Source organism: Ammospiza nelsoni, chromosome 2, assembly GCF_027579445.1.
Source record: "Ammospiza nelsoni isolate bAmmNel1 chromosome 2, bAmmNel1.pri, whole genome shotgun sequence".
NCBI lineage: Eukaryota > Metazoa > Chordata > Aves > Passeriformes > Passerellidae > Ammospiza > Ammospiza nelsoni.
The window spans coordinates 9638944-9649592 of record NC_080634.1 but is presented as its reverse complement, the minus strand read 5'-3'; the positions used below and the strand labels follow the sequence as shown (position 1 = coordinate 9649592).

Below are 10649 nucleotides of genomic sequence, written 5' to 3'. Positions count from 1 at the left end.
GATTGTATCACAGTGGCCCCAGGCCCTGTCTGGTGACTGCCATAGGAAAATATGATCACAGTAATAAATTTCAGCTCTGCATTTAATCCCCCATGAAACCTTTCATTAGCCCCTCTCCCTGCTGCAGCACTGCAATGGGAATGCCAGAATGAGAGCTGCCAAGAGGAGGAGAAACTCAAGTCTTGGCAAGGGCCACAGAAGTGCTTGACAGTGGATGGTATGTGGGGTGAGGGCGTAGGTTGTAGGGGATACAGTATGGGTAAATGAAGGTGGTATAGAATGTAATGTAATATAATATAATGTAATATAATATAATATAATGTAATGTAATGTAATGTAATGTAATGTAATGTAATGTAATGTAATGTAATGTAATATAATGTAATATAATATAATATAATATAATATAATATAATATAATATAATATAATATAATATAATATAATATAATATAATATAATATAATATAATATAATATAATATAATATAATATAATATAATATAATATAATATAATCTCTTATTCCCTAAAGAGTTGCAGCTGAGCCAATTATTAAGGATTAGGAGCAGGCCTGATGTTAACAGGCCACACCTGTAGCCAATAAGCAGAGTGTTATAAAAGAGTGGATTGGTGGGACCTGGAGTCAGAGCTGCTGGAGCCACTTGGCTGCTGTGAGGACAAGGGTGAGTCAGTGCCTAGAGGAGCTGCCTATGGGAAACATTGAGGAGGTATGAAACTCTGGCAATATGGAATCCTTGCACTATAATGATAATAGAGCAAGGACTCTTGATATATAAGACAACACTAGGTGGTTGGCAGTGGTGCTGCCTCCTGTAAAACTCCTTTGCAGTTTGGAGTAACTGCAAAGCAAAAGTGGAGTTTGCTTTGCTCTTGCTCCAGCCAGCGACCACAGACACACTGCCTGACCCTATGGTTGTGCGTTCTCCCCCTGTGCCCCACAGCAGTAAGTACAACACTCACTGACTCCCCTCTGTCACAGGATGGGTAAGGCTGCAAGGGAACACTGCCCAGCTCCCCTGCTCAGGCAGGGTCATCCCAGAGCTCATTGCACAGCACTGTGACCGATGGTTCTTGAATATTTCCAGTGAAGGAGACTCCACACCCTTTCTAGATAACCTGTTCCAGTGTTTGCTCACTGCACAGTAAAATCCTTCCTCATATTCAGGTGGAACTTCCTGGCCATGAGTTCCTGCCTGGATGGAGCAGAGCCTGGCTCCATCCTCTTGACACCCTGCCTTCAGATTCTGGTAAAATTCTCCCTCTTTTTGTGCTGCCCATCCTCTTCAGCTGATGTGCCTTAGGAAAGAGCAATGTGAGTTTGAAAATGTTGCTTTCATGAAAGGCGTTAACAACACTGTTAAAGACACCATTGAGCTTTCAGATAGAAAGTGAAACCTGCATGAAAAGCATATCCTGAAAACAATTCAGATGCTGGTTTCTTTCTTTGTTCATGACACCTTTCTTTTGTCTTCAGCAGCAAGAACACTCTGCAGTGTGAAGTTTTCTTTGTTTGTGGCTGTCTTTTGCACCATTTTTCTTTCGTGTTGCCATACCCAAGCAGAACAAATCTGTTTGCAAGTAAAGGAGGGAAATAGACTGGATGGTTTTGGTTTCAAGCTAAATGTTTTCATAAGTCCAAGTATTATAAAAAGTGCAATTTTAGGATCAAATCTGACTTGATTTTATCTCATTAAAAGGTTCAATCAATTGGTTTAGGGTGTCTTCTTCTACACTTGCTTTAGAAGTATTTTCTCAACAGATGGACATGACACTTTTCCATTTTATCTAATGTTTCTTATGAAAACTGTAGTAGCATGATCAATTGTCACTAGAAATAACTTTGAATTTTCTCATTACTGCAAGACATTAAGATGTCAGGATATGATTTACTACAGCAAGTGACTTTTATGTCATCTATTTTTCAGAAATCCTGTGACTAGTTTAAATCTCCATTTCCCTGGCATTGTATCTATGCGTGTAGTGAAACAAAGAAAGACTTGACTAACACACTGAAAGCATTAAGCATTTGAAGCTGCCCTGCTACACAAATACAACAGCAGCACAGTGCACCACGTGAAACTGAAGCAACCACCTGGAAGAGAAGGAGAGAAGAGTTCAGGCTATTAGCACAGTCTTTGAAACCATTTTGTCAGCAAAATACTGCTCTTTAGTCTGACTGCAAAGATAAGGAATGACATGAAAGTGGAAAAATTAGAATATGCAGACATTTTAAAATTCTGAAAATATGCAATATAGTTCTTCTGGTCTTTTGCATCTGATAAAACTTTTGTTGACTTCTGGCAACAGGGATTTTCCCTTATACAGCTTGATTAATAGAAATGCAGTGAATGGCCATGAAGGAGTCAAACCATACCCATGGCTTAGCACACACCATACATCCATTCTTCTGGAGTGGCTGCACTGCAGATTCCTCATGCTGCTGTTTGCTGGGGAAGGGCTCTGAAAGATGAGGCTGGTGGTAATTGGTGTGTCTACCACATCAGGTACATGATATTTAACTGAGTTCACACAGGTGAAATGCAGAGGTGTGGCAGGAGTTAGGTGGGATTGGTATTGTTCATATCCACAAATTTCTTTGAAGAGAAAAAGTTTAAATAAGAGAGTTGTTTCTTGTTGTAGACCCAGACCTCAATATCTGCAAAATCTCTTGCTAATTTGCAAACCAAGTATGCGCTCTCTTGCTTGACAGTCTGCTATGTTCCAATGGGCACCTTCCTCAGCATCCCAGCCATGGAGCAGTTGTGCTTGGCTGCCTGCAAGAGGCATCCCTCCTGTCTGGCCACGTGTGGAGAGCTGCTCTGCCAGTGGCACTGCTGCCATCCCTCCTGGAAGGGGACTCAGCCTTTTCAGTCACTGGGCAGGACAGAGGTGGCTGTGGCAGGAGCAGAGAGAACAGTGCTTGCTGTTCCTGGCACCCAAATTATTTAATCAGGGGGGGTTCATTTAAGAAATAGGCAGGGGCACTGGTGTGTGGTGGGGTATTGCATTGGTGTGAAACCAATAAACAGAATTTCTCTTCAGGGTGACTTTCAGAAAGAGGAGCTCAAGTGCTGTGGTTTTTTCTGTGACTATTTAGCAATTAACTGAGCAGTGAGTTTTCATAGCTACCTCTGTGACTTGCTTGTCTGCTTTATTTTACCAGCCAAAGAATTTAAGTCTAAAACCACAGGCAGGACCTTCAGAACCTGAGCAAAGCATTATTTAAAACCATTTAACAGTTTCCCAGTTGAAAAATAGACTTAATAGTATTTAGGATTAATAGGGAAGCCAGCTTTGTCACCAAAATATAAAGCAACTATAATAGCACAGAAATGTCCTGGAACACAGAACATTGTACCCTTAGATGGGTTGCAGGTGTACCTCAGTGACAAATGGATTGCTCTGGATGCTGCTTGCATAGCAAGTTTCCCCTGTAGCTGGTGAAGAAAATGGTTTTCTGTCCTTTGTTTTGGTGAGACTGCACAGCCGCATGTGCAAATAGACACATAAACCAAGGTGGAAATGATGAAGGGATAAGCCCCAGTGTAGCTCATCCAGGAGAAAGGCTGGGCCAGATCTTTTCTCTCTGACAAATAAGGCATCATTAGCAATTGGAAAAAGTTATTCTGAAACAGAAGTGGACATGACGGGCACTTTCAGGTTTCTTCTGTCCATCAGATTCTCACCCAAGAATGGTGACTGTAGAATTTGTCATGGAGCAGCACCTCCTGCAGAGCATGGAGAGAGAACATTTGTGGTCTTCTTGGGGCTGCACAAATTGGCCTGCCAAAAGAACACCTGGGGTTGTGAATGCTTTAATATGTTTCACTTGCTCTTTATTGTCTGCCTGACACTAAACTTTTTCACATAAATACCACATAGAAAATGAAAGCTCTCTCTTTACATAATTTTAGTGTTAATATGGCCTTGAACAATTATTTTGCAATGTACATTTCAAAATGTTTAGACAGTCTGAAATACTGTGATACTTTGATGACCCTCTAGATATATTTAGTTTGCCTGAAATATGGCCAAATGAACAACTGAGACATATTTGGGGGAAAAATCAGCTATTAAAAGAGAATTAGATTGTTACCATAGTTAAATATGAAAGTCTCACAGAATATCAAAGCAGTACCTAGATTTCATATATTGTTCATGAGGAGTTCTGTGTGCTGTAAAAATGCAGGGCAGTGAGTCTGTCACCTAGAGAATTTAATGGGAAATGCTGCTCTTGGATATGACATAGTTAATGCACACTTGAAATATCCCACAGAGGCTGGGTGAAAGTCTCTCCTTTCTAAAACCAGTGAGGAATTAGGACTATGTTGTGAGCACTGGTGTGGGTGCTCTTTTTGTATGGTCTCTGGCTGATAAGGACGCTCAGGATGCTGTTCAGCATCCTTTATCTGAGAGGATTTGAGCTGAAACCTCCCAGGGGAGTGCCCTAATTAGCACTCTGAGGGCTGGGCTGGGGCTTCACACTCATTTCCTTTTGTTGGAGCTGCTCTGACGTCTGGCAGGTCTTATGTTTACAGAATTTATGTTTAAGCACCTGTGCAGGTCCTGGCCATCAGGCCAGATGGTTCAGGTGTGGTGTGAGACTGCTGCCTCATATCAAGCTATGGAGGGGATTGTCCTGCTGGAAAGTTTGGGTTGCATGGCTGTGCAGTGTTATAAAGAATAGAAATCAGGCATCTAATTGATAACTTTAGATGCCCAAATATATTTCAATTCCCTGTGGGACATATTCTTGAGGTTTTCCCAAGAAAGACCTTATTTTTTCAGCTGAATAAGAAAATTATGCAGAAAAACATTACCTACAGGCTTATTATAAAATCCTGACTGTGCACTACAGATGCAGCTGCTTGCAATTTATCACCTAACTTTCCTGAAGGTCTGTTGGTGGATGGCTTTAGTAGACACATTTCTGCCAGTAGATGTAATACTGCTTGAATTTATATGCAGTATTTAAAAAAATACCTGTGTACCTGCATGAAGCACACAGGGTCTGTGTCTGTTGTGCTTTGTTTGGAGGTTTTTGGTTGCTTTGTTGGTCTGGATGTTTTTTTATTTTAAATCTAAAAGCTAGCATATAATGGCGCATTTTTGTCCACTTACAAAATGAAGCTTAATTTTGTGATCTACATGGAGAACCTGATTGGCATCAGTGAGATTTCTTGCTAGTGAAGCCTGACTGTTTAATTTCATGTTCCCTCACTGTTATCCTTATACGTGATAAATGTTGTGTTTATTCTAGTTGAGGTGAGCAAAGCCTTCCTATTAGCTTTATACTAAAGTGCTTTTTTGGTTAGAACAGACTAATCAGATGACAAAAAATTTATTTCATTGATAGGGGATAAAAACTTTCTACTGATACACCACACCTTGGTGGCTGGTTTTGAAATTTGAAAAAAATTCATTAACTATTAGATAATGTTAGTTACAATTTGTTAAGATTTTAAAAGAACTTTTCTGCTGAATGATAGCAACTTAAATGAGACATAATAATTCCTACTTTTGCCTCTCTGACTTAGATGATTTGCAAAAAACTCCCATGCTATGCTTCAAAATGGTTTCTCTCTGCATGTGCTGAGCCAAGAGATTCTGTTGCTCAGTCAGCTGAAAATAAAGTGGAGAAAACCATTCCTTTTCTTACAGTAAATCTGATCCTCTGACTGTAGTAGTATCTTCTACAAATGATGACCTAAATCCTTGTTTTGGTTTGGTAGGAAAAGGAAGTGTCTGTGGATGTGAAATTGGGCATATTTTTCTGTTAAGAAATACTCTATTTAGTTATGTTATATGTTAGTTCCTCTTGCAGCCCTTGCTCATTTAGCACAGATACAAGGTAAAGTAAAATGGAGATGATGACAAATAACTTACATGAGCAAGATTCCTTTTTTCTTTTAGTGCAGTTCACACTGTGCAGACAGATGCAAACTGGAGATTCAGAGGATAAAGGACTTCATCTTGACCAGAAAAGAATGATTTGGTGATGAAGCTAGGAAATATTCTTACTGTTCATGGCCTTTCACTTCCACATTTAATTAAAAAATAAAAAAGAAATTGCCAATTATCTTTGGATGAAGCATTCTCAGTATAGATTACGATTTACTCAGAAATCAACCCCAAACTTAATTTCAGTGATTAATCCTTTATGGATTTGCTTTTGTTATTCAATGCAACTGGCTAATGATTAATACCACCTGGGAGAAGGAGATTATGCAACACCAGAGTGGCATGGTGTCCATGTACTGGGTCTGGGTTAATTCACCATGCAGCTGTCCAGAAAAAAGCCAATCCAGCAAAAAGGCATATGGAAGGGAGGAGGGGAATAATGATAATTGTTTTGACAAGAAATAAAGTAAACCTTTTAAAATCTATATAGGTTTCTGCTGGGTAGGCAAGTACTGCATGTCATCTTGGTATGGAGGAGCATTTGCACTCTTCAAATACCTGCAGCATTTGTTCTTACAGTGACTGTGTAACAGGCATCTTACCCCACAACTTTACTACAAAATAAAACCACAATTCAACCACAACTTCTACAGTAGCCAACATACAATAAGCAATGAGCATTGTACAGCATTTCTATTGTAGGAAAAAACACTTATTGTCACACAGCCTTAGTTTAAAAATCTCAGAACAGATGGCCATACTTCGAAATCATGAGTATTCTCCACAGACAAAGGGCTTTTGTCCAAATGGATCTGAGTGCCTATATATATGGAAATACAAACTTGTGCAATATTGCACAACAGGGTCTGCTGGTACACAGAGAGTGTAAGAACAGTGTGCAGTCTAGGTGACAGTGTATGTGCCTTGAAGACTGTGCAAATCTTATTTCTGTTTCAATATAAACTCTCTTCATCCAGGGAAAAGTCTTATTGTGAGCTAGAAATTAGGGAAGAAGTCTTGCTGAGGAATTTTCTCCTCTCAAAACCAATTCAATTATGCCAGGATTTGACTTACAAAATTAAGTCTATAGCAATTATGAAGAATAAAAGGGAATCTTGAGATTATAAATATGAAGGTTTTATGCAAAAATGAATAGCATTGTTTTTCACATTCATATATTCTAGACTTCAGTCCCTTGAGTGGAAATGATATAAAGGCCTTAGGTGGTTTTTCTTTTGTTATCACCTTTTCATTTTGATCAAAGGAGTCATTATTCACCACAAATGTCAAGTTTTGCTCAGTGTGGTTTTTGCAGAGTTATTGGGGAATTAGAAAATACCTCGACTGTTAAATGTACATAGAAACCTGCCCAGATATTTGGTGGGGTTTTGTTTGTGTTCCTTCATATAACAGGGATCATGAAGGACATGTGAAGGATGTATTTGGAAAGTAGAGGGAAAAGGAGTTGGTGAATAATCAACTAAGGAGAGTAAACCAAGCTGACCAATTTGTGACTCTGAGGCAAGTGCACGGTTAACATGGTTATTACAGTTGGACTCTTTTTCTCCCCTTGTTTTCTCTTAAACATATCATAAACCAGTGAAATTTTGGGAGAACAGTTCATATCCATGATAGGAAGTGCTTAAAAATTTCTAAGCAAAACCACATAAAACTTACTTGATCTGTGATTCTTGTTAAATTAGTAACCAACATCAAAATGAAAAGTAGAAAGTGTAAGTAGTGAAATGTTTGAAGGTCTCATAGGGCAAATATCTTCTGATAGATGAAAAAATGAGTTGTCTTGTCAATAAGTTTGTTTCCTTTAGTTGTAGAACTGTAAGACACAGAATGACACGTCAGTTTAAAGATTTAGACAGCTTCACAAAGTGTTTCCAAAGAGCAGGCTACATGCTTGTGCCCATTCTTACCAAGAAAATCATATAAGTACCTGACATTATTTTTTCCATGTTCATAATTCTGAGAAATCCATGCATGCTTCAAATATTGGCCTTTAGTGGTATGTGAATTTGTGATGAACTTCCGATTTGGGACTCCGAAAAGGAAAAATGTGCATGAACAACAATTAATTGACTTTATTTTTGTTATTCTTTATTATCAATAGTCCAACACCATCAACATAACTTTTTATGTCCCTTCTAGTCCCTAATAGCCTGTGCAGTCAGACCTGCCCAAGCTTGTCACATTATACTGTAGAACTTTACAGATATTTAGCAAAAATAGTTTATAGACAGTGAAAGGAAGACAATGAACATTTACAGTTATTTTTATAGCACAGAGAACAGTGTTCATACTTTTGGGAAATTACTGGAATATTCTGTTATGATCCCCCAGTAGAACAGCATTTTGTAGAGTTTTAATTCTTTGTCAAAATAACTGAAGTTCTTTCTTGTCCTATGAAAACCGTCTGAGAATTTGCTGCTTTTTAGCAATGACAATCTAAATAGGATCTGCTAGTTTTATTTCACAGTCCTTAAAATGTCAATTCACTAGATGTCTTACTGAAGAAAAAAGAATAAAAATGAGTATGGGATACAAGTTAGTGGGTATTCAGCATCAGGCACGTAATTTGATTGAAAGCTATTAATATTATCTCATTAGAAGCATTAGAAGCAACAACTCCCATTATCAGACTTCTAGTTTCTCAAAAGGACTATGGCTAGGCAAGAGACACTCTTTCCCACTCTTGCATTCATTAAAACCTTCACTGAATACCTATTTCTATATTTAGGTGATGATATCACAGCTCATTACCAGTGAACAAATTAGTTTGAATCAGAATCCAATCTACCTGTCGTTCAGGGGAATAGTGTGCATGGGAAGTGTTCTCAGAGGTGCCCTGCATGGGACCACCTGCATTTTTGCTCACTAGAAGTCAGTAAGGGACAGGAAAGCACCAGTGGGGAACTGTTTTTCCCTCCAACCTGGGATGGGGACATTTCGAACAGAAAAAGTGGTTTTTTCGCATCAGCATGAACTTTTTCTCTTTGAACTCTTTCCCTTAACATTTTCTGGATTGATCGAATCCATTCTCAGAGCAAATATATTGGTGCTGTTTGGTGAATCTTTAATTATTGCTAACAAGTAGAGGTAGAGACATGGCTATAGGTGCAGTGACAAAGCTATAGGAGGTTTGGTCAGCCTAGAGCTGAAGTTGTTAAAAAGTAGGAGACCCAAATTCATTGGGGCACTGACATTTCAGCAACTCCAGCACTGGAGTCACTTGTCATTGCTGAGAGAGTTATTTTAATTCCTCTGGGCCCCAGTGAATATGTTGTCACCCCCACACCCTGTAGGAAAGCTGTGAGCAGGGGATATTGTGAGAAATCAGGGAAATCATGGAGCCTGATGGCTTGGGCCTGCCAGGAGCAGCACTTCTGGGTCTAGGGAGAAGAGCAAAATAAACTTTGGTGCCTTCCGCTTTCTCCACAATTGTGCCAACCACAGCGCTAATAAAACTGAGTCAAAGGCCTTTCACAGGGAATGTGAATGTGTATCTGTGTGTGTGAGAGAGAGGGAAATCCAGTAGAAACATTTTGATGGATTTCACCCAGTTTTGCAACTATTTTTCAGGTCAGCTGAACCTGTTCCTTTTTGATGAATAAATCATTTGTCTATATTTTTCTACTCTGCTCTAATGGGGTGAACAATTGATGGTGGTGAGGTGATGTATAACATTCATCCATCTTGCTGGATGGTCACAATAACTGAGCTAAGTAGTTAATTAAGGTGGAGGTACCTCAGCCAGTTCAGCTTCACCCTGAGCAAAGGGACATAAAGGGATGGTTGAGGGCTGCTAAATGCTTTGAAGATTTTGAAAGTTTCTTAAAGACTGATTGAACATAGTGACTGGGATTTTCCCAGTCTAAGTCAGTTGTCAGATATCACACCAGAAAATACTCCTGTCCCACTTTTCCTGAGCAATTGATTATTTGCAATCAAAGGCAATTTCTCTTTGGAACAGTGCTTCTCTCTTAATTTATGAAAAAAAACCAAAACATATTTCAGTCATGCAATGAGCAAGGCATATGCTAAAAGTTGACCGAAATTTAAACAGTTTGTTCTTTGGGTAAGTCACTGTGCATTGATCATCTCAACTGAGTCACTGATTTCCTCTTTTGAGTTTTTGCATATCTCTGACCTTGAAGTTTTGGGATGAAAAAATCCTGGGAAGAAAAGTTGCAGAAAAATGCTGAATTTTTTCTCCACTTATTACCAAGTAACTATAACTGGAATAAGTTTTGCACCAAAAGCTGATGCAAAAATCCAAAAGAAACTGGAAAGTAGGCACAATCAGTGTTTGGGGCTTTTTTCTAACAGTCTATTATTTAAAGTGAATATGTGTTGCAATTGACATCTTACATATCCACAAACTTGAAATTGTTATGAAGATATTTAGGCCTTATCACACCTTAATCTTCCTTTTTACAGTTACAGTGTAATGATGCATATAATGCAGTGATGCACAGTGCAGATGGATTAGTCTTAAAATTGATGGAGTAGTATTGTGAGAACACAGTGGGTTTTATATGCCAAGCAAGTTATGAAAATATCATGATAAAGATGACTTATGAATTTATTACTTTTTTTTCAAGCGCTGTCTTGTCAAAATAGACTTGTAAAATGAAAATAACAACAGCAATCTTGGCAATAAGACTTGTCTTAGAAGGGTAAAGGTACTTTGTTGACTAAACCAAGTTGTCTACCCA

General features: G+C 38.7%; 1 long non-coding RNA gene across 1 annotated transcript; it reads left to right on the top strand.

Moving 5' to 3' along the window:
- Positions 1-1184: 1184 nt before the first annotated feature.
- Positions 1185-3078, top strand: LOC132070169 (uncharacterized). The gene is made up of 2 exons (XR_009417896.1): positions 1185-1333; positions 1947-3078. It is a non-coding gene; the product is annotated as an uncharacterized LOC132070169 (long non-coding RNA).
- Positions 3079-10649: the final 7571 nt, after the last annotated feature.